Source organism: Bombina bombina, chromosome 2 (genome assembly GCF_027579735.1).
Source record: "Bombina bombina isolate aBomBom1 chromosome 2, aBomBom1.pri, whole genome shotgun sequence".
In the NCBI taxonomy this organism is placed as follows: Eukaryota; Metazoa; Chordata; class Amphibia; order Anura; family Bombinatoridae; genus Bombina; species Bombina bombina.
The window spans coordinates 885355524-885381143 of NC_069500.1; positions in this window are offsets into that span (position 1 = coordinate 885355524).

The following is a 25620-nucleotide window of genomic DNA, read 5'->3' on the forward strand; positions in this document are numbered from 1 at the left end:
GCTACTTTCTAATTTACTCCTATTAGCAAATGTTCTTCATTCTCTTGGTATCTTTATTTGAAAAGCAAAAATGTAAGTTTAGATGCCGGCCCATTTTGGTGAACAACCTGGGTTGTTCTTGCTGATTGGTGGATACATTCATCCACCAATAAACAAGTGCTATCCAAGGTTCTGGACTTTCTTTTTCAAATAAAGATAGCAAGAGAACAAAGAAATTGATAATAGGAGTAAATTATAAAGTTGCTTAAAATTGCATGATCTATCTGAATCATGAAAGAAAAAAAATTGGGTTCAGTGTCCCTTTAAATATTCTGGTGTAAATATTTACAAACAAAACTTTGTGCTTTGAAATTAATCTTGGTTTAATAATGTATATTTTAAAATTTCTAAATCAGTGTTCGAGATTTTACTGCTTGGATGTGCTATTTAGTGACTTGGTCATTTTCAGTGCCACCTGCACATAGGAGATATATGCAAGTGTTATGTATTTTCATTAAAAAAAAAGCCAGGGAATTCTTAAAGGGACATAAAACTAATTTTCCCTTCTGAGCTGGACTTTATCTATGTATTTACCCCCGCAAATGTGTTTAAATACAATGAGTAGTGCAAGAATGACACTCTTCAACAAATTAGAGCATAACATTCTTGCACTGTAATGTCACTTTAAACATTTCTCTCCCCATGCTATTATCAAACATATTACATTATTCTTGAAGTTGCATATTAGTGTAAGTTACATCATTAAAGGGATAGTCTAGTCAAAATTAAACTTTCATGGTTCAGAGAGCATATAATTTTAAGCAACTTTCTAATTTATTCCTATTGTCAATTTTTTTCTTTCTTCTCTTGGTATCTTTATTTGATAAAGCAAGAATGTGTGCTTAGGAGCCAGCCCATTTTTGGTTCAGCACCTGGGTAGCTCTTGCTGATTGGTGTCTAAATGTAGCCACCAATCAGCAAGCTCTACCCATGTGCTGAACCAAAAATGGGCCGACTTCTAAGCTTACATTCAAATAAAGATACTAAGAGAATTAATACAAATTGATAAAAGCAGTAAATTAGAAAGTTGCTTAAAAATGCATGCTCTATCCTCTGAGGTGGCGGACAGCAATCCGCCCGATCGAATACGATTGGGTTGATTGACACCCCCTGCTAGCGGCCGATTGGCTGCGAATCTGTAGAGGGCGGTATTGCACCAGCAGTTCACAAGAACTGCTGGGGCAATGTCGGCATTTATCGATCATGTCCGTCCGCACATTAATAAATGGACCCCATTGCTGCTCGGCGCACTACGTCACAGTTCTAACTAGACAGCATTTATTACCAGTGCATACCCATCATGTCAAAACATGAACACAAAAGTGGAGTTTGAATGTCATTTTTTTAAGGAACAATGGAGTGTGGATTATTTTGAGTTTTTGTTCTTGCCCTGCAAAGCCTACAATATTTAGGACTAGATAACAAGTGGAGTGCTGAATATTGCTTTTGGGAAAGCGATATTTGCACTCCACTGAGTAATACCAGCGCAATTACAAGTTGTCAGCAATGCGAACACAAGCTCGCGTTTGCATTGCTAGGAAGCATTACTCTCACGAGAGCGAGCTTCCATAGGCTCCAACGGGAACCTTGTTCCGATGTCTTTAGAGACGGCACAGAACCTAAGCGCAGCGAAGGGGGTAAGTAGCACAGCGATGGCAGCAATATTAAAATGCCAGTAAACCAAAAAAATAATGTTCTATAATTCTGCACATAGTGCAGAATTATATAACAATATGAGTGCTAGCTTTATAAAACCTAATATATCCGGTAAACTTTACCGGATATATTAGGTTTTATAAAGCTAGCACTCGTGTGTGTATATGTATATGTGTATATACAGGGAGTGCAGAATTATTAGGCAAGTTGTATTTTTGAGGATTAATTTTATTATTGAACAACAACCATGTTCTCAATGAACCCAAAAAACTCATTAATATCAAAGCTGAATAGTTTTGGAAGTAGTTTTTTGTTTGTTTTTAGTTATAGCTATTTTAGGGGGATATCTGTGTGTGCAGGTGACTATTACTGTGCATAATTATTAGGCAACGTAACAAAAAACAAATATATACCCATTTCAATTATTTATTTTTACCAGTGAAACCAATATAACATCTCAACATTCACAAATATACATTTCTGACATTCAAAAACAAAACAAAAACAAATCAGTGACCAATATAGCCACCTTTCTTTGCAAGGACACTCAAAAGCCTGCCATCCATGGATTCTGTCAGTGTTTTGATCTGGTGACCATCAACATTGCGTGCAGCAGCAACCACAGCCTCCCAGACACTGTTCAGAGAGGTGTACTGTTTTCCCTCCTTGTAAATCTCACATTTGATGATGGACCACAGGTTCTCAATGGGGTTCAGATCAGGTGAACAAGGAGGCCATGTCATTAGATTTTCTTCTTTTATACCCTTTCTTGCCAGCCACGCTGTGGAGTACTTGGACGCGTGTGATGGAGCATTGTCCTGCATGAAAATCATGTTTTTCTTGAAGGATGCAGACTTCTTCCTGTACCACTGCTTGAAGAAGGTGTCTTCCAGAAACTGGCAGTAGGACTGGGAGTTGAGCTTGACTCCATCCTCAACCCGAAAAGGCCCCACAAGCTCATCTTTGATACCAGCCCAAACCAGTAGTCCACCTCCACCTTGCTGGCGTCTGAGTCGGACTGGAGCTCTCTGCCCTTTACCAATCCAGCCACGGGCCCCATCCATCTGGCCCATCAAGACTCACTCTCATTTCATCAGTCCATAAAACCTTAGAAAAATCAGTCTTGAGATATTTCTTGGCCCAGTCTTGACGTTTCAGCTTGTGTCTTGTTCAGTGGTGGTCGTCTTTCAGCCTTTCTTACCTTGGCCATGTCTCTGAGTATTACACACCTTGTGCTTTTGGGCACTCCAGTGATGTTGCAGCTCTGAAATATGGCCAAACTGGTGGCAAATGGCATCTTGGCAGCTGCACGCTTGACTTTTTCTCAGTTCATGGGCAGTTATTTTGCGCCTTTGTTTTTCCACACGCTTCTTGCAACCCTGTTGACTATTTTGAATGAAACGCTTGATTGTTCGATGATCACGCTTCAGAAGCTTTGCAATTTTAAGAGTGCTGCATCCCTCTGCAAGATATCTCACTATTTTTGACTTTTCTGAGCCTGTCAAGTCCTTCTTTTGACCCATTTTGCCAAAGGAAAGGAAGTTGCCTAATAATTATGCACACCTGATATAGGGTGTTGATATCATTAGACCACACCCCTTCTCATTACAGAGATGCACATCACCTAATATGCTTAATTGGTAGTAGGCTTTCGAGCCTATACAGCTTGGAGTAAGACAACATGCATAAAGAGGATGATGTGGTCAAAATACTAATTTGCCTAATAATTCTGCATTCCCTATATATATATATATATATATATATATATATATATATATATATATATATATATATATATATATATATATATATATATATATATATATATATATATATATATATATATATGAGCTAGGAGAGGGAGGGCACTCTCAGGATTTATATACATCAAATTTAGTTTATTGTTTATAACAACAACGTAAGAAAGTCATAAGGATAGGTTTGTTATAAACAATAAACTAACTTTGATGTATATAAATCCTGAGAGTGCCCTCCCTTTCCTAGCTCTTATCTACAATCCATTGAGGATTGCACCCAGGTGCTTCATTATTAGTTGAAGCTGGAGTGCTGGAACACGTGCTAATTGGATTTTTTATATATATATATATATATATATATATATATATATATATATATATATATATATATATATGTGCATATGCACATATTAACACGTACATATATATGTATGTAAGCACTTGTAATGGCTGGTTACGTATCGCAGTCCTGTGCCCGTTTGCGGGTGCAAGAAAATTTAGCGCTCCACTTGTAATTTAGCCCTTACAGTCTAGTCCTTTATAGAAAAAGTTTGCTGACCCCTGTGTTAAAGCATTTTATTTTTGTACTGTTGGTTGCTCCAGAGCAGTAATGCACTACTGTGAGGTAGCCACCAATCACCAGCTAGCTCCCAGTAGTGCATAGCTGCTCCTTAGCCTATCTGGGTATGCTTTTCAGCACCAATACCAATATAGATCAAAGTACATTTAAGTCTCTTAAAATTACATTATCATTTATGAAAGTTTAATTTTCACTGCCATGTCCCTTTAACTTTTTACTCAAACCTATCTCACATTGGGACTCAAACACACTCTCCTTATCTTTAATACTGTTCAAACATACAGCTTGTGTATTTAATGTAATATAATTGACTGTTACATTCTGGTGCAAATATAAAATGCTATATTTTATTAGAGCACTTTTTTTAAACCTGTGTTTTTTTTTTATTTACTTATGAAAACTATAAATATTTTTAAAGTAGACAACCCAAGCTATTGCTCCAGGCTCATTTTGTTATATTTGACACTATTTGATCCTATAAAAAAATAGTTACCTTTTTCGCAAACTTTGGGTTTCTCACTGAAATAATTTACACACAACTACTGCAGTCATAAGACAAATGGTGGTAAAAGTTTCTCTGGGGTCCCCTTTGTTCAGAAAAAATAGAATTGCATGGCTTTGCCTTTGTTGGTAATTAGAAGGCTGCTTATTGCAGCTGCGCATCACACTTCTGAAATTCCTGGCAGTGAAGGGGTCAGTCAGTTAGCTTGTAAAGTTACTATATGCTCTAGTGTAGGAATTATCCTCCCTCCTGACACTGTCCACTACCTGATCCCTCCTTCCCCCCTCACTGGTCACCACCATCTTATGTACTTGCAGCCAGTTTGCAGTTTAGGGCTTTTTTTCTTCTTTCTGCTGTGTAGGGATCCCTCCCCACCTCCCTGATCCCTCCCAAACCGCTTACTTCACCCTGGTCAACGCCATTTTAGTCACTGGCAGACTGGTTGGCAGTAACATTTTACAACATGTATTTTAATTTCTGTAGTTTAGGCAAACCCCCTTATCATCCCCACCTACCCCTTGCAAACAATTATATAGTATATACATTTTCTGTAGTGTAGGACCCCCCCCTCCATCTTAGAACACAATTTCTGTAGTGTAGGGCCCATCCTTCCCTCTCACCTCCTAAGTTACATTACAAGACAAAAGTTAAATTACAATAAAAAGAGGAGAAAGCAAATAATAAAAAGTATTTTGCAAAGTTGTTATACATAAGTGTTTTTATTTTACAACCTCAATCTGTTTCATCTCCCTTTAAACACTTGCATCCATGCGCAATGCAGCATACATACATATCCACCACTATCACAGATTGTTTCCTTCTATTTCATGTCATTGTGATATGTCCCTATCAAAGCTTAGAGGGATTGCATAGTTTAATTTAAGAATGTCCTTGTTTTGAGATGTCAGAACAAGCATGTAACCAGGGCTCAACAAATATCAAACAATGTGGCCCTAAAAAGGGCTCTGGTGCCCAGTAAATGCCTTGTCCAAGGGAGAACAAAGCAGTGGTCCAGCAAGGTCCAGACCTCAGATGCTACACAGTAGACCTGGGGGTCGATCCGATATAAAGCGTCGCCCGCAAAAGCCGGCGACGCCAATATTTGCGCGGATTTGGTATCCTATATACGGCGTAACCTAGAAGTTACGCGCGTATATTTCTGCCGTCGCCCGTAGTTTTTTGGGCCATAGGCAGGTATACCAAACCCGCGCAGTTTGGTATCCAATATGCAGTGTAAGGACTTACGTGGCGAAAATGGAGAAAACTTACTCCATTTTCACCTCGCCACAAAAAGCAGCCGTAAGAAGCCTTACGCTGACTATTGGAGCCCCGTAACTCCCTAAACTAACTAGAAAATAAACCTAACACCTAACGCATGCGCAATGTCTAACTCCCTGTCAACCGCGATCCCCCCCCCCCCCCCCGAAATCCCTAATAAAGTTATTACCCCCTAAACCGCCGCTCCCGGACCCCGCCGCCATCTACATAAACTAACCCCCTACTGTGAGCCTCTAAAACCGCCGCCATCTACCTTATCTATCCCCTAATCTGACCCCTTACACCGCCGCCACCTATATAAAAATTATTAACCCCTAATCTAATCCCCCTATACCGCCGCCAGCTATATTAATATTATTAACCCCTAATGTAAGCCCCTTACACCGCCGCCATCTCTATTAAAATGATTAACCCCTAATTTAATCTACCTACCCCGCCGCCAGCTACATTATCTATTTTAACCCTAAGTATATTATAGTTAATATAGTTATTACATTATATATATTAACTATATTAACCCTAATTATATTAGGGTTAATATAGTTACTATAGTATTTATATTAACTATATTAACTCTATCTAACCCTAACTAAATTTATATTAAATTAATCGAATTCATTTATAAACTAAAATATTCCTATTTAAATCTAAATACTTACCTATAAAATAAACCCTAAGATAGCTACAATATAATTAATGACATTGTAGCTATGTTAGGGTTAATATTTATTTTACAGGTAAATAGTTAATTATTTTAACTAGGTATAATAGATATTAAATAGTTATTAACTATTTAATATCTACCTAGTTAAAATAATTACCCAATTACCTGTAAAATAAATCCTAACCTAAGTTACAAATACACCTACACTATCAATAAATTTAATAAACTACAAACATCTATCTAAAAATACAATTAAATTAACTAAACTAAATTACAAAAAAACAAACACTAAATTACAAAAAATAAAAAAAAGATTACAAGATTTTTAAGCTAATTACACCTATTCTAAGCCCCCTAATAAAATAATAAACCCCCAAAATAAAAAAATTCCCTGCCCTATTCTAAATTAAACAAATTTCAAAGCTCTTTACCTTACCGGCCTTTTGTGGGGCATGCCCCAAAGAATTCAGCTCTTTTGCATTCAACAAATACAACCCCCCCCCCCATTACAACCCACCACCCACATACCCCTATTCTAAAACCACCCAAACCCCCCTTAAAAAAGCCTAACACTACCCCCCTGAAGATCTCCCTACCTTGTCTTCACCACACCGGGCCGAACTCCTGATCCGATCCGGGCGATGTCTTCCTCCAAGCGGCAAAGAAGAATTCTTCCTCCGGCGATGTCTTCCTCCAAGCGGCAAAGAAGAATTCTTCCTCCGGCGACGTCTTCATTCTTCCGGCGGCATCTTCAATCTTCTTTCTTCGCTCCGCCGCCGCGGAGCATCCATCCCGGCCGACGACTGAACTTGGAATGAGGTACCTTTTTAAATGACGTCATCCAAGATGGCGTCCGCCGAATTCCGATTGGCTGATAGGATTCTATCAGCCAATCGGAATTAAGTTAGAAAAATCTGATTGGCTGATTGAATCAGCCAATCAGATTCAAGTTCAATCCGATTGGCTGATCCGAACAGCCAATCAGATTGAGCTTGCATTCTATTGGCTGTTCCGATCAGCCAATAGAATGCGAGCTCAATCTGATTGGCTGTTCGGATCAGCCAATCGGATTGAACTTGAATCTGATTGGCTGATTCAATCAGCCAATCAGATTTTTCTAACTTAATTCCGATTGGCTGATAGAATCCTATCAGCCAATCGGAATTCGGCGGACGCCATCTTGGATGACGTCATTTAAAGGTACCTCATTCCAAGTTCAGTCGTCGGCCGGGATGGATGCTCCGCGGCGGCGGAGCGAAGAAAGAAGATTGAAGATGCCGCCGGAAGAATGAAGACTTTGCTGCCGCTTGGAGGAAGACGTCGCCGGAGGAAGAATTCTTCTTTGCCGCTTGGAGGATGACATCGCCGGAGGAAGAATTCTTCTTTGCCGCTTGGAGGAAGACATCGCCCGGATCGGATCAGGAGTTCGGCCCGGTGTGGTGAAGACAAGGTAGGGAGATCTTCAGGGGGGTAGTGTTAGGCTTTTTTAAGGGGGGTTTGGGTGGTTTTAGAATAGGGGTATGTGGGTGGTGGGTTGTAATGGGGGGGGGGGTTGTATTTGTTGAATGCAAAAGAGCTGAATTCTTTGGGGCATGCCCCACAAAAGGCCCTTTTAAGGGCTGGTAAGGTAAAGAGCTTTGAAATTTGTTTAATTTAGAATAGGGCAGGGAATTTTTTTTATTTTGGGGGTTTATTATTTTATTAGGGGGCTTAGAATAGGTGTAATTAGCTTAAAAATCTTGTAATCTTTTTTTTATTTTTTGTAATTTAGTGTTTGTTTTTTTTTGTAAATTAGTTTAGTTAATTTAATTGTATTTTTAGATAGATGTTTGTAGTTTATTAAATTTATTGATAGTGTAGGTGTATTTGTAACTTAGGTTAGGATTTATTTTACAGGTAATTGGGTAATTATTTTAACTAGGTAGATATTAAATAGTTAATAACTATTTAATATCTATTATACCTAGTTAAAATAATTAACTATTTACCTGTAAAATAAATATTAACCCTAACATAGCTACAATGTCATTATTAATTATATTGTAGCTATCTTAGGGTTTATTTTATAGGTAAGTATTTAGATTTAAATAGGTATATTTTAGTTTATAAATGAATTAGATTAATTTAATATAAATGTAGTTAGGGTTAGATAGAGTTAATATAGTTAATATAAATACTATAGTAACTATATTAACCCTAATATAATTAGGGTTAATATAGTTAATATATATAATGTAATACCTATATTAACTATAATATACTTAGGGTTAATATAGATAATATAGCTGGCGGCGGGGTAGGTAGATTAAATTAGGGGTTAATCATTTTAATAGAGATGGCGGCGGTGTAAGGGGCTTACATTAGGGGTTAATAATTTTAATATAGATGGCGGCGGTGTTAGGGGCTCACTTTAGGGGGTTATAGATATAATATAGCTGGCGGCGGGGTACGGGAGCGGCGGTTTAGGGGTTAATAACTTTATTAGGTTGCGGCGGGGTAAAGGAGCGGCGGTTTAGGGGTTAATAGCTTTTTTATTGTTAGGCTAGTGAGGGGGGATAGCGGATAGAGGGTTAGACAGTGCGGGCTATGTTAGGGAGGCGTGTTAGACGTGTCGGGCTATGTTAGGGAGGCGTGTTAGACAGTGCGGGTGTTTTAAACTTTAGTCAGGTTTTATAGGCGCTGGCAGATTCTAACGTGCCGCAAGTCACTGGCGACGCCAGAAATTTGTACTTACGCAGATTTCTGGACATCGCTGGTTTGTGAGACTTACAGCACGTTAGCATCTGACGGCGACTTATATGGGATGGCTCGAGTTGCGAGCTGAAACTGCGGGCGACGCCGGTCTCCTCGCTTGCGCCGCAAACTGCGATCGATATCGGATCGCGCCCCAGGAGCTTGTTGGACAATTAATGGGTTAACCCACTGATGTATATTATAGGCAATCAAATAGTTAAATCACTACTGCAATCATATTGCACAGGAAGAGGTTAAATAACTGTTATCTATTACTGGTGACTAGAAAAGGAACAAATACCAAGCAACATGGCCCTGGTAGATGCTCTGTCCAACGAAGAAGGCCATAGTGATCTAGGAAGGTGTGGATCTTCAATGCTTCAAATTTAGACCAGGACCTTGTTAAGCATTTAATGGTTTAAACCACTATGGTATATTATAGATAGTCAAATGGTTAAATCATTACTGCAAGCATATCAAATAAATAACTTTTTGTTTGTACTACTGGTAGCTAGAAAGGGGGTTAAAGGGACATGAATCCAAAACTTTCCAATTTGTTTCATTCTCTTGGTATACTTTGTTGAAAAGCATAGCTAGGTAGACTCAGGCGCTGCTAATTGGTGGCTGTACATATATTCCTTATAATATTGGTGCCCTGTGTGAATTGCTGTTTCTTCAAAAAAGGATATCAAGAGAATGAAGCAAATTAGATAATGGAAGTAAATTGGAAAGTTGTTTAAATTGTATGTTCTATCTGAATCATGAATGAAAAAATTTGGGGTTCATGTGCCTTTAAATTCAAAATTAAACTTTCAGGATTCAGAGCATGTAAAAACAACTTTCAAATTTACTTCAGTTTTCTAGTTATCCTTAGTTGAAGTGTAGTCTCAGGAGCAGCAATGCACTATTGGGAGCTACACACATCTGGTGAGCCAATGACAAGAGTCATCTATGTGAAGCTACCAATCACCAGCTAGCTCCCAGTGGAACACTATTGCTCCTGAGCCTGCCTTCATATACTTTTCAACAAAGGATACCAAGAGAACTAAGCAAATTTGATAATAGAAGTAAATTGGTAGGATGTTTAAAACTGTATGCTCTGTCCAGATCATGAACGATTAATTTTGGCTTCACTGATCTTTTTAAATTTATGCATCATCCATATTTATGTGTTTTAAAAACGGAAAATTGTTTTTTTTTTACCAAACATACCTATCTTCTATTTGTTGAAACCACAATGAATGAAGTTTCTCACTGTAGTTTTGGGCCTGGTCCTTACCTTTGTACAGATTGGGGGGAAAAAAAGAATTAACCAGTCAGAAGAAAGGGGAATCTCCATTTTGACTGTGGGCTCCAAGTGCTTCCATACCAATCCTGATTAAAGGGACAGTCTACACCAGAATTGTTGTTGTTTAAAAATATAGATAATCCCTTTATTACCCATTCCCCCAGTTATATTAATACACTTTTTTTTTTAACCTCTGTGATTACCTTGTATCTAAGCCTCTGTAGACTATTTTTTAGTTTTTTTGACAGACTTGCTTTTTAGCCAATCAGTGCTGACTCCTAGGTAACTCCACGGGCATAAGCACAATGTTATCTATATGGCACATATGAACTAACACCCTCTAGTTGTAAAATATTGTCAAAATACATTCAGATAAGAGGCGGCCTTCAAGAAATTATTATATGAGCCTACCTAGGTTTAGCTTTCAACTAAGAATACCACAAGAACAAAGCAAAATTTATGATAAAAGGAAATTGGAAGGTTGTTTAAAATTACATGCCCTATCTGAATCATAAAACTTTATTTTTGACTAGACTGTCCCTTTAATTGTCCAGTCAGGATTAAAACTAAATACAATGTTGTAATTCATAGAGTTTCTAACCAGCTCTGGTAACATATCTCCCTTTGCTCCTAAAAGGCTTAATTTCTTTATAATTGTCCCATGAGTCTGTTTTTCATTGTAAAAACCTTTCCTGAGGTGTGACCTTGGCATGGAAGCCTGATTATGGGATTAGATATGAGGTCTTTGTTGGTCTAATATTTTTTCAACTTTGTCTACTGCACTTTACATTGGAGCGGTAGAAATATAATATACTACATGTAATTTAATCAAATGGCATTTTAGTATCCTGCAGTTTATAAATGTAGGTTGAATAATACAATATTTTATGCAATTTACATTGGGTGTTTTGGAGTTGTGGTAGCTATGGAAACTGTTGGTGGGTGTGGTCAGTACTCCTGTAAGCAGGTTATTTGATTTTTTTTTTGTTCTTTTTTTCAAAATGTTGGCAACTATTTTAGACGTACTTACTAGGCACAATACCATAATACCATGCCGGTCCTGATGAAATTATGACCAGTGATTGACAGCCACTTGCAAACAAGGCACCTGATTGGCTCACTGTCTGTCTTATTCAGGAGTGAATGGGAGGGGCTCCTGAGCTTAAAGGGACAGTCTAGTATAAATTAAACTTTCATTATTCAGATAGGACTTTTAATTTTAATCAACTTTCCAATTTACTTTTATCATAAAATTTGCTTTTTTCTCTTGGTATTCTTAGTTTAAACTAAACATAGGTAGGCTCATATGCTAATTTCTAAGCCTTTGAGGGCTGCCTCTTATCACATGCTTTATAAATCTCTTTTCAACACAAAGAGACAGAAAGTACACGTGGGCCATATAGATAACACTGTGTTCAGGCACAGGGGATTATTTAAGATTTAGCACAAAACAATGCTAAATGCAAGACAATAGATAGTAAACAGTCACAGTCATGTGATCAGGGGGCTGGAAGAAGGTTCCTAGATACAAGGTAATCACAAAGGTAAAAACCAACTGTGTTGGTTATGCAAAACTGGGGAATGGGTAATAAAGGGATTATCTATCTTTTAAAACAATAACAATTCTATGGTAGACTGTCCCTTTAAAAGGACAAACACGTCTTGATTTTGCTTAAAAAAATAAAGTGCGTATCCTACTCTCCCTAGCAAGACCAAAAAGCAAATTCTTTAATCTGCAAATCAAATACCTGGTTTAGGCAAATTTCAGCCTTTTTTTTTTTTTAAAACCTAAGTTACTGATTTTGCATTTTGGCCTCTCTAGGGACAAAACACAATATCTACACAAAAACAGGTGGTAACTGCCCTTTTAAGTGTAACCCCTGAAAATGAGTTAAAAAAACATAGTTATCAGTTAGCATTTGCATAATAAAAAATGGTCTAACAAATGGGAGCATTTTATTACTTTACATGTACCTTTAAAGGAACATGAAACCGACATGTTTTACTTTATGATTCAGATAGGGCACTGCTTTTCCAACCTGTCCTCAGACCTCCCTAACAGCCAGATTTTCAGGCTCTCCTTGGACGAGAGCAGGTAAAATTAACATGTTTACTAAGCAGCTGATTATTTCACCTGTGATCAAGTTCAATTAGCCTCAAAATCTGGTCTGTTAGTGAGACCTGAGAACAGGTTGAGAACAGTGAGACCGCATACAATTTTAAACAACTTTTCAATTTACTTCTATTTAATTAATTATTTTTGTATCCTTTGTTGAAATGCATTCCTAGGTAGGCTCAGGAGTTGAAAGCTAGTAGTGGGGGTGTATATGTATATCTCCTATCAACTATTTCTTACAAAGACTGGGAGTTCAGCACTCTTTTTTTTAACTAGTATCAAAAACTTAACACTTGTTTGAATAACGTATCAAATATAGGTTTTATTTGTGCAAACTGCTGGGCGAGGGCCCAAAATAAGGACAGTATCGAGAAAGACATAGGATACTATTTGTAACGTGATTAAAAACACTTGACTTTAAACTAAGACATCATCAAAGTTTAATATAAAGGACCGGCCCCCATGACTACCAATGAAGGTAGTCTTTTGTGATTCAGATAGAGCATGCAATTTTAAGCAACTTTCTAATTTACTCCTATTAGCCATTTTTCTTTGTTCTCTTGCTATCTTTATTTGAAAAAGAAGGCATCTAAGCTAAGGAGCTAGCCAGTTTTTTTTTGTTTCAGCGCTCTGGACAGCACTTTTTTATTGGTGGATTAATTTATCCACCAATCAGCAAGGACAACCCAGGTTGTTCACCAAAAATGGTCCGGCATCTAAACTTACATTCTTGCATTTCAAATAAAGCTACCAAGAGAATGAAGAACATTTGATAATAGGAGTAAATTAGAAAGTTGCTTAAAACTTCATGCTCTATACATCATAATAAACCTACTAGTACGTCTATGGCTCTAAATGCACAGTGCACACAATAGCAGAAGAACAGTTCTAGCCTCCTTTGCACAATATTTATTTATGTAGCTAAACTGTTCTTCTGCTATTGAGCCATATGTGTACTACACACCACACACACCACACACACCACACACACACAACACACACACACACACGCACACTAAAAAGTCTACACACCCCTGTTAAAATGTCAGGTTTCTGTGATGTAAAAAAATGAGACAAAGATAAATCATTTCAGAACTTTTTCCACCTTTAATGTGACCTATAAACTACACAACTCAATTGAAAAACAAACTGAAATCTTTTAGGTAAAAGAAAATAAAAAGCTAAAATAATATGGTTGCATAAGTGTGAACACCCTTAAAGGACCAGTCAACACAGTAGATTTGCATAATCAACAAATGCAAGATAACAAGACAATGCAATAGCACTTAGTCTGAACTTCAAATGAGTAGTAGATTTCTCCAACATAGGTGTGTCCGGTCCACGGCGTCATCCTTACTTGTGGGATATTCTCTTCCCCAACAGGAAATGGCAAAGAGCCCAGCAAAGCTGGTCACATGATCCCCCCTAGGCTCCGCCTTCCCCAGTCATTCTCTTTGCCGTTGCACAGGCAACATCTCCACGGAGATGGTTAAGAGTTTTTTTGGTGTTTAAATGTAGTTTTATTCTTCAATCAAGAGTTTGTTATTTTAAAATAGTGCTGGTATGTACTATTTACTCTGAAACAGAAAATAGATGAAGATTTCTGTTTGTAAGAGGAAGATGATTTTAGCAACCGTTACTAAAATCGATGGCTGTTTCCACACAGGACTGTTGAGATGAAGTAACTTCAGTTGGGGGGAACAGTGTGCAGACTTTTGCTGCTTGAAGTATGACACATTTCTAACAAGACTTGGTAATGCTGGAAGCTGTCATTTTCCCTATGGGATCCGGTAAGCCATTTTATTAACAAGATATAAAGGGCTTCACAAGGGCTTTAAAGACTGGTAGACATTTTTCTGGGCTAAAACGATTATTTTATAAGCATGTTTAATGGTTTATAGCTTTGAGGAGTTATTTTAATCTTGGGAATTTTGTTAAAAAAACGGCAGGCACTGTATTGGACACCCTTTTCACTGGGGGCCTTCTCTAATCATAGGCAGAGCCTCATTTTCGCGCCACTAATGCGCAGTTGTTTTTGGGAAGCAAGGCATGCAGATGCATGTGTGAGGAGCTCAGATACACAGAAAAAGCTTGCTGAAGGCGTCATTTGGTATCGTATTCCCCTCTGGGCTTGGTTGGGTCTCAGCAAAGCAGATACCAGGGACTGTATAGGGGTTAAATATAAAAACGGCTCCGGTTCCGTTATTTTAAGAGTTAAAGCTTTCAAATTTGGTGTGCAATACTTTTAAGGCTTTAAGACACTGTGGTGAAATTTTGGTGAATTTTGAACAATTCCTTCATACTTTTTCGCATATTCAGTAATAAAGTGTGTTCAGTTTAAAATTTAAAGTGACAGTAACGGTTTTATTTTAAAACGTTTTTTGTACTTTGTTATCAAGTTTATGCCTGTTTAACATGTCTGAACTATCATATAGACTATGTTCTGTATGTGAGGAAGCCAAGGTTCCTTCTCATTTAAATAGATGTGATGCATGTGACAAACAATTTAGAGAAAATGATGCCCAAGATGATTCCTCAAGTGAGGGGAGTAAGCATGGTACTGCATCATCCCCTTCTGTGTCTACACCAGTCTTGCCCACACAAGAGGCTCCTAGTACATCTAGTGCGCCAATTCTTCTTACTATGCAACAATTAACGGCTGTAATGGATAATTCTATTAAAAACATTTTAGCCAAAATGCCCACTTATCAGCGAAAGCGCGACTGCTCTGTTTTAGATACTGAAGAGCATGAGGGCGCTGATGATAATGGTTCTGACATGCCCTTACACCAGTCTGAAGGGGCCAGGGAGGTTTTGTCTGAGGGAGAAATTTCAGATTCAGGAAAAATTTCTCAACAAGCTGAACCTGATGTTATTACATTCAAATTTAAATTGGAACATCTCCGCGCTCTGCTTAAGGAGGTGTTATCAACTCTGGATGATTGTGACAATTTGGTCATCCCAGAGAAATTATGTAAGATGGACAAGTTCCTAGAGGTCCCGGTGCCCCCCGAAGCTTTTCCTATACCCAAGCGGGTGGCGGATATTGTAAACAAAGAATGGGAAAGGCCCGGCATACCTTTTGTCCCTCCCCCTATATTTAAGAAATTGTTTCCTATAGTCGACCCCAGAAAGGACTTATGGCAGACAGTCCCTAAGGTCGAGGGGGCGGTCTCTACTCTAAACAAACGCACTACTATCCCTATAGAAGATAGTTGTGCTTTCAAAGATCCTATGGATAAAAAGTTAGGTTTGCTTAAAAAGATGTTTGTTCAGCAAGGTTACCTTCTACAGCCAATTTCATGCATTGTTCCTGTCACTACAGCAGCGTGTTTCTGGTTCGATGAACTAGAAAAGTCGCTAGATAAAGATTCTTCTTATGAGGAGATTATGGACAGAATTCACGCTCTTAAATTGGCTAACTCTTTTACTTTAGACGCTACCTTGCAATTAGCTAGATTAGCGGCGAAAAATTCAGGGTTTGCTATTGTGGCGCGCAGAGCGCTTTGGCTAAAGTCTTGGTCAGCGGATGCGTCTTCCAAGAACAAATTGCTTAACATACCTTTCAAGGGGAAAACGCTGTTTGGCCCTGACTTGAAAGAGATTATTTCAGATATCACTGGGGGAAAGGGCCACGCCCTTCCTCAGGATAGGTCTTTCAAGGCCAAAAATAAACCTAATTTTCGTCCCTTTCGCAGAAACGGACCAGCCTCAAGTTCTACATCCTCTAAGCAAGAGGGTAATACTTCTCAAACCAAGCCAGCCTGGAGGCCAATGCAAGGCTGGAACAAAGGTAAGCAGGCCAAGAAACCTGCCACTGCTACCAAGACAGCATGAGATGTTGGCCCCCGATCCGGGACCGGATCTGGTGGGGGGCAGACTTTCTCTCTTCGCTCAGGCGTGGGCAAGAGATGTTCTGGATCCTTGGGCCCTAGAAATAGTCTCCCAAGGTTATCTTCTGGAATTCAAGGAGCTACCCCCAAGGGGAAGGTTCCACAGGTCTCAATTGTCTTCAGACCACATAAAAAGACAGGCATTATTACATTGTGTAGAAGACCTGTTAAAAAGGGGAGTGATTCATCCTGTTCCATTAAGAGAACAAGGGATGGGATTCTACTCCAATCTGTTCATAGTTCCCAAAAAAGAGGGAACATTCAGACCAATCTTAGATCTCAAGATCCTAAACAAATTTCTCAGGGTTCCATCGTTCAAAATGGAAACCATTCGAACAATTCTTCCTACCATCCAGGAAGGTCAATTCATGACCACGGTGGATTTAAAGGATGCGTATCTACATATTCCTATCCACAAGGAACATCATCGGTTCCTAAGGTTCGCATTTCTGGACAAACATTACCAGTTCGTGGCACTTCCATTCGGATTAGCCACTGCCCCAAGAATTTTCACAAAGGTACTAGGGTCCCTTCTAGCGGTGCTAAGACCAAGGGGCATTGCAGTAGTACCTTACTTGGACGACATACTGATTCAAGCGTCGTCTCTGCCACAAGCAAAGGCTCATACGGACATTGTCCTAGCCTTTCTCAGATCTCACGGGTGGAAAGTGAACGTAGAAAAAAGTTCTCTATCTCCGTCAACAAGAGTTCCCTTCTTGGGAACAATAATAGACTCCTTAGAAATGAAGATTTTTCTGACAGAGGCCAGAAAATCAAAACTTCTAAGCTCTTGTCAAGTACTTCATTCTGTTCTTCTTCCTTCCATAGCGCAGTGCATGGAAGTAATAGGTTTGATGGTTGCGGCAATGGACATAGTTCCTTTTGCGCAAATTCATCTAAGACCATTACAACTGTGCATGCTCAGACAGTGGAATGGGGATTATACAGACTTGTCTCCGACGATACAAGTAGATCAGAGGACCAGAGATTCACTCCGTTGGTGGCTGACCCTGGACAACCTGTCACAAGGGATGAGCTTCCGCAGACCAGAGTGGGTCATTGTCACGACCGACGCCAGTCTGGTGGGCTGGGGCGCGGTCTGGGAACCCCTGAAAGCTCAGGGTCTTTGGTCTCGGGAAGAATCTCTTCTACTGATAAACATTCTGGAACTGAGAGCGATATTCAATGCTCTCAAGGCTTGGCCTCAGCTTGCCAAGGCCAAATTCATAAGGTTTCAATCAGACAACATGACGACTGTTGCGTATATCAACCATCAGGGGGGAACAAGGAGTTCCCTGGCGATGGAAGAAGTGACCAAAATAATTCAATGGGCGGAGAATCACTCCTGCCACTTGTCTGCAATCCACATCCCAGGAGTGGAAAATTGGGAAGCGGATTTTCTGAGTCGTCAGACATTTCATCCGGGGGAGTGGGAACTCCATCCGGAAATTTTTGCCCAAATAATTCAATTGTGGGGCATTCCAGACATGGATCTGATGGCGTCTCGTCAGAACTTCAAGGTTCCTTGCTACGGGTCCAGATCCAGGGATCCCAAGGCGGCTCTAGTGGATGCACTAGTAGCACCTTGGACCTTCAACCTAGCTTATGTGTTCCCACCGTTTCCTCTCATTCCCAGGCTGGTAGCCAGGATCAAACAGGAGAGGGTTTCGGTGATCTTGATAGCTCCTGCGTGGACACGCAGGACTTGGTATGCAGACCTGGTGAATATGTCATCGGCTCCACCATGGAAGCTACCTTTGAGACAGGACCTTCTTGTTCAAGGTCCGTTCGAACATCCGAATCTGGCCTCACTCCAACTGACTGCTTGGAGATTGAACGCTTGATTTTATCAAAGCGAGGGTTCTCAGATTCTGTCATTGATACTCTTGTTCAGGCTAGAAAGCCTGTAACTAGAAAAATCTACCATAAAATATGGAAAAAATATATCTGTTGGTGTGAATCTAAAGGATTCCCATGGAACAAGATAAAAATTCCTAAGATTCTATCCTTTCTTCAAGAAGGTTTGGAGAAAGGATTATCTGCAAGTTCTTTGAAGGGACAGATTTCTGCTTTAACTGTTTTACTTCACAAAAAGCTGGCGGCTGTGCCAGATGTTCAAGCTTTTGTTCAGGCTCTGGTTAGAATCAAGCCTGTTTACAAACCTTTGACTCCTCCCTGGAGTCTCAATTTAGTTCTTTCAGTTCTTCAGGGGGTTCCGTTTGAACCCCTACATTCCGTTGATATAAAGTTATTATCTTGGAAAGTTTTGTTTTTGGTTGCAATTTCTTCTGCAAGAAGAGTTTCAGAGTTATCTGCTCTGCAGTGTTCTCCTCCATATCTGGTGTTCCATGCAGATAAGGTGGTTTTGCGTACTAAACCTGGTTTTCTTCCGAAAGTTGTTTCTAACAAAAATATTAACCAGGAGATAGTCGTGCCTTCTTTGTGTCCAAATCCAGTTTCAAAGAAGGAACGTTTATTGCACAATTTGGATGTAGTTCGTGCTCTAAAATTCTACTTAGAAGCTACAAAGGATTTCAGACAAACATCTTCTTTGTTTGTTGTTTATTCTGGTAAAAGGAGAGGTCAAAAAGCAACTTCTACCTCTCTCTCTTTTTGGCTTAAAAGCATCATCCGATTGGCTTATGAGACTGCCGGACGGCAGCCTCCTGAAAGAATCACAGCTCACTCCACTAGGGCCGTGGCTTCCACATGGGCCTTCAAGAACGAGGCTTCTGTTGATCAGATATGTAAGGCAGCGACTTGGTCTTCACTGCACACTTTTACCAAATTCTATAAATTTGATACTTTTGCTTCTTCTGAGGCTATTTTTGGGAGAAAGGTTTTGCAAGCCGTGGTGCCTTCCATCTAGGCGACCTGATTTGCTCCCTCCCATCATCCGTGTCCTAAAGCTTTGGTATTGGTTCCCACAAGTAAGGATGACGCCGTGGACCGGACACACCTATGTTGGAGAAAACAGAATTTATGCTTACCTGATAAATTACTTTCTCCAACGGTGTGTCCGGTCCACGGCCCGCCCTGGTTTTTTTAATCAGGTCTGATGAATTATTTTCTCTAACTACAGTCACCACGGTATCATATGATTTCTCCTATGCATATTCCTCCTTTACGTCGGTCGAATGACTGGGGAAGGCGGAGCCTAGGGGGGATCATGTGACCAGCTTTGCTGGGCTCTTTGCCATTTCCTGTTGGAAGAGAATATCCCACAAGTAAGGATGACGCCGTGGACCGGACACACCGTTGGAGAAAGTAATTTATCAGGTAAGCATAAATTCTGTTTTTTTTTTTCTGACAATTTTAAAAGTTATGTTTTTCCACTCCCCCTGTACCATGTGACAGCCATCAGCCAATCACAAATGCATACACGTACCATGTGACAGCCATCAGCCATTCACAAATGCATACACACTTATTATTGCACATGCTCAGTAGGAGCTGGTGACTCAAACAGTTTAAATATAAAAAGACTGTGCACATTTAGTTAATTGAAGTAAATTGGAAAGTTGTTTAAAATAGCATGCTCTATCTGAATAATGAAATTTAATTTTGATTGAGTCTCCCTTTAAACTAATACTTTATTGAAGCACCTTTTGATTTTATTACAGCACTCAGTCTTTTTGGGTATGAATTTTTCAGCATGGCACATCTTGACTTGGCAAAATTTTCCCACTCTTCTTTGCAAAAACACTCTAAATCTGTCAGAATGCGAGGGCATCTCCTGTGCACAGCCCTCTACAGATCACCCCACAGATTTTGAATTGGATTCAGGTCTGGGCTCTGGCTGGGCCATCAGAAAACTTTAATCTCCTTCTGGTGAAGCCATTCCTTTGTTGATTTGGACGTATGCTTTGGGTCGTTGTCATGCTGAAATATGAAGTTCCTCTTCATGTTCAGCTTTCTAGCAGAAGCCTGAAGGTTTTGTGCCAATATTGTCTGATATTTGGAACTGTTCATTATTCCCTCTACCTTGACTAAGGCCCCAGTTCCAGCTGAAGAAAAACAGCCCCAAAGCATGATGCTGCCACCAACATGCTTCACCGTGGGTATGGTGTTCTTTTGGTGATATGCAGTGTTGTTTTTGCGCCAAACATATCTTTTGGAATTATGGCCAAAAAATTAAACTTTGGTTTCATCAGACCATAACACCTTTTGCAACATGCTTTTGGGAAACTTCAGATGTGTTTTTGCATTTTGTTTGTAAGAAAAGTCTTCCGTCTTGCCACTCTACCCCATAGCCCAGACATATGAAGAATACGGGCGATTGTTGTCACATGTACCACACAGCCAGTACTTGCCAGATATTCCTGCAGTTCCTTTAATGTTGCTGTAGGCCTCTTGGCAGCCTCCCTGACCAGTTTTCTTCTCGTCTTTTCATCAATTTTGGAGGGACATCCAGTTCTTGGTAATGTCACTGTTGCACCATATTTTCTTCACTTGATGATGACTGTCTTCACTGTGTTCCATGGTATATCTAATGCCTTGGAAATTATTTTCTACCCTTCTCCTGACTAATACTTTTTAACAATGAGATCCCTCTGATGTTTTAGAACTTCTCTTCGGACCATGGCTTTTGCTGTAGGATGCGACTAACAAAATGTCAGGAAAGACCTACTAGAACAGCTGAACTTTATTTGGGGTTAATCAGAGGCACTTTAAATGATGACAGGTGTGTACTGATTCCTATTTAACATGATTTTGAATGTGATTGCTTAATTCTGAACACAGCTACATCCCCAGTTATAAAAGGGTGTTCACACTTATGCAACCATATTTTAGTTTTTTATTTTTATTTCCCTTTACCTAAAAGATTTCAGTTTGTTTTTCAATTGAGTTGTACAGTTTATAGGTCACAATAAAGGTGGAAAAAGTTCTGAAATGATTAATCTTTGTCTCATTTTTTACATCACAGAAACCTGACATTTTAACAGGGGTGTGTAGACTTTTTATATCCACTGTGTGTGTATGTGTATGTATGTATATATGTATATATATATATATATATATATATATATATATATATATATATATATATATATATATATATATATATTATAGACATTATTGTCCCTAATTTTAAGTTCAGCTCAGTTAACTACTAAAACCTAGAATGGTCTGAAATCCTGAACGGGACATATTTGTCTATGCACATTCACCTATATATAAATTATACACCTTCTATCTGTGTACAGTATATACTGTTTTGCTGTTTATTAACCTTCATTGGTAGTCATTGGGGCCGGTCCTTTATATTAAACTTTGATGTCTTAGTTTAAAGTCAAGTGTTTTTAATCACGTTACAAATAGTATCCTATGTCTTTCTTGATACTGTCCTTATTTTGGGCCCTCGCCCAGCAGTTTGCAAAAATAAAACCTATATTTGATACGTTATTCAAACAAGTGTTAAGTTTTTGATACTAGTTAAAAAAGTGCTGAACTCCCAGTCTTTGTAAGTGATAATATCTTGTGTTCCTTTATCTTTCTTTTTACTGATTTCATAATTATTTTATGGGTCTGCACCACGTGTTTCATACAAATTGTCCCAATTAAATACTTGTTCTAAACATTGGGATAATCCTTAGGCGTCATAATCCTAATTTTCGCCTAGAACACTTGTAATTTGGCTTTTTTGCAATTATTCCCATCCACAAACTCTATATTATTTATATATATATATATATATATATATATATATATATATATATATATATATATATATATATATATATCTATATCTCTAGTTATCTCTAGTTATCTCTATCTCTAGTTATCTCTAGTTATCTCTATCTCTAGTTATCTCTAGTTATCTCTATCTCTAGTTATCTCTAGTTATCTCTATCTCTAGTTATCTCTTGTTATCTCTATCTCTTGTTATCTCTATCTCTTGTTATCTCTATCTCTTGTTATCTCTATCTCTTGTTATCTGTATCTCTTGTTATATCTTTATATACCTCTTGTCATTAGCCTACTGATGTTTTCAGCTAGCTCCCAGTAATGCATTACTGCTTCTTCAAAAAAAGATACCAAAAGAATAATGAAGCTAAATTGATAATAGAAGTAAATTGTTTAAAGATGTATGTGCTATCTGAATTTGGGAAATGCTAGGATTTACCAGTGGAACAAATAGAGGGGACTTTAAGTCATGAAGTATAAAATACTTCATGCTGAAAGTTTCTTTAATTGTCTGAAGCGTTCGCTGCTCTGAGCGCCTCAGGCAACCCACAGCAGAACACTATTTGGCTGTGAGGTTATCTTAGCCAATAGCGTGCTAGCTATATAGCATAATGCCAGCTGGCCCGCACGGCTATTGGCTAAGAGGCGGAAACTTCACCTCACAGCAAAATAGCATTCTGCCGTGGGCTGCTTTAGGAGCTCAGCATGGCGAACGCTTCAGACAAAGGAACTTTCAGCATGAAGTATTTTATACTTCGTGACTGAAAGTCCCCTTTATTTGTTCTACTGGTAAATCATAACGTTTCACAAACGCTAGGATTTACTATCACTTTAATGGAGGTGTGCAGACTATTCCATGATTTCTACGTATTTAACGTTATTTTCTACAGTTAGTTATATCTCTTCAATAGCAATTTCTTCAGTCTCTCCAGAATTGACAGTTATTTTATTTAGCCTCTAAGAGAGGCTGTTAGTGAATCTAGATCATTCACTCTAGCTGGCACCACATCAAGATAAAAATGTGTATTTCTTATAGAACACCTATATAACTGTACTTCTTTGTAGTGGATCCACTGCAAAATGTATCTAGAGGTTATCATACATCCCTGGTTGTGTAAGTGAAAACCTCTTAGTGGTAACAGTATCAAATACTGATGACTGATCTTATAATAGTCACATAGACAAGTGTCCCTTGTATGCTGTCTTTCAATGGATCATTCACCACCTTCAGCATGGGTAGATTCATGCTATGTAACAACCTTAATGCATGAGTCAAGGAATCGTTTAACATCTACATTGTAATAAAATATATGAACTGATACAGTGCCAGTAGTTAGCTGGGTGGCCAGGCCACAGTCTACTTCCTATACATTTGCAGGCATTAACATTTTATAACCATTTTCATATCTTACACTTAAGACAAAAAACAGTCATTTTTTTATTTTGTAGTATTTTTCATTAAATTCTGGGTGTTCCCCCTTCCTTCCTTTAATTAAAAAAATATATAGTTTAGGGCAGTTTTTCTTTTTTGAGAGCTACACTTGTTTTAAAAATATAGCACCACTGACCTGATTTGTGGGTTAATAACAAACTTTATTGAAAAGACAAAAAATCACCTGAAGAACAGCACAGGTAAATGTAAAAAGCCACAAAGAACAATTACCAGATGGGTGGCATTATGAAATAGCTGGGTCAGGGCAGGGTAATGCTTTGTAATATTATAACTTTCTGTTATTTATAAATGTTATTTAAGCTATCCAAAGCCCACATTAATTGCATAATTTAACATAAATTAATATTAATTATAATTTGTGTAACAATCATTGAAAAACTTTAGTACTAACTCATTTTAGCTTAGAGACATTCTAGTCAAAATTGAAATGCACATAGATGAATTACATCTTTGAATAGAAACATATTTGCAATATACTGTACATGTATTGGCAAAAATGCTTCTAATAAAAGTTATCACTGTTTTAGTGCTAACTTTTTTTTTATTCTCAGTGCACCAACATTTTAAATACTGCAGCTGCTCAGAAAGCCAATGGGGTCAGCAAGTAACAAACTGATGATACCAGATGGTACAAGAACCTTAGGCTCTCTAAGCAAGTTCTGTGTTTAAAATGCTGGCGCACGGTGCATACATTTAAAACAATTATAGCTTTTATTAAGGAACGGAAGGTCTAATAAGTCTTGCCACTCGCGGCAACACCCGTGCTATTATACCCAGACAATCCCTTTATGACTAGCGACATACAGGGTATGTCGCGGTCATTAAGGGGTTAAAATAATTTTTGATAATACATGTACATTACAAAACTGTTTCTACTCAAAACTGCAATGCATCCACATGGATTAGTTTTGACTGGGATAGCCCTTTAAAGGGACATTAAACACTAAATACATGCTAGATTGAATGATGCATTCAAAGAAAAGATTAGTCCATGAATAACACATGTAGATGTATTTTTTAAAGTTTCATTAGTTGTTTAAAAAGTGACAAAATAAGTGTAAAGTTTTAGTGTCTATAAAACACTGGGAGCTGCCATGTTGTAACTTGTGTTACCTTCTCTGCTGTGGCCAATTAGAGACCATTATAAATAGGTCACTAGAGTGTGCAGCCAATGGTTGTGCTGGATTTAACAGTGTTCTGCTCTTCCATTTCTAACAGGAACTGAAAATCTCTCAATTTCAGAATGGAATTACAGGCAAAGAGCACAAAATAAATAATGAAAGTATATTGCAGAGTTGTTTTATATATACAATTTATCATTTTATATTACCATCTCAAAGTGTTTAATGTCCCTTTTAATATTGGCTTGTTAGTAAAATCAGCTGTGTGGTATGCCCATTGTTTCACTCAACCAGGGTTTGCTCATAGACCCAGAGCTACATTTGCCTAGTTTTAATCTGTGTCTAAGAGCTAGCTACTCTCAGACCTTACAGTAATGATCCTTTCTGAAGTTGAACTGGGAAGTGCCTATATATGTAAAGTAGCATGAATGAGTGTAATTTGTAATATATTTTTTATGTGTTTTGTGACACATTTTTTTTTTTTTTTTTTTTTTTTTTAGTTTTGCAAAATAGTTAAAGGGACACTGAACCCAAAATGTTTTCTTTCGTGATTCAGATAGAGCATGCAACTTTCTAATTTACTCCTATTATGAAATTCTCTTCATTCTCTTGGTATCTTTATTTGAAAAGCAAGAATGTAAGTTTAGATGCCGGCCCATTTTTGGTGAACAACCTGGGTTGTTCTTGCTGATTGGTGGATAAATTTACCCACCATTAAACAAGTGCTGTCCAGGGTACTGAACCAAAACTTGGCTGGCTCCTTAGCTTAGATGGCTTTTTAAAAAAAATAAAGATAGCAAGAGAACGAAGAAAAATTGATAATAGGAGTAAATTAGAAAGTTGCTTAAAATT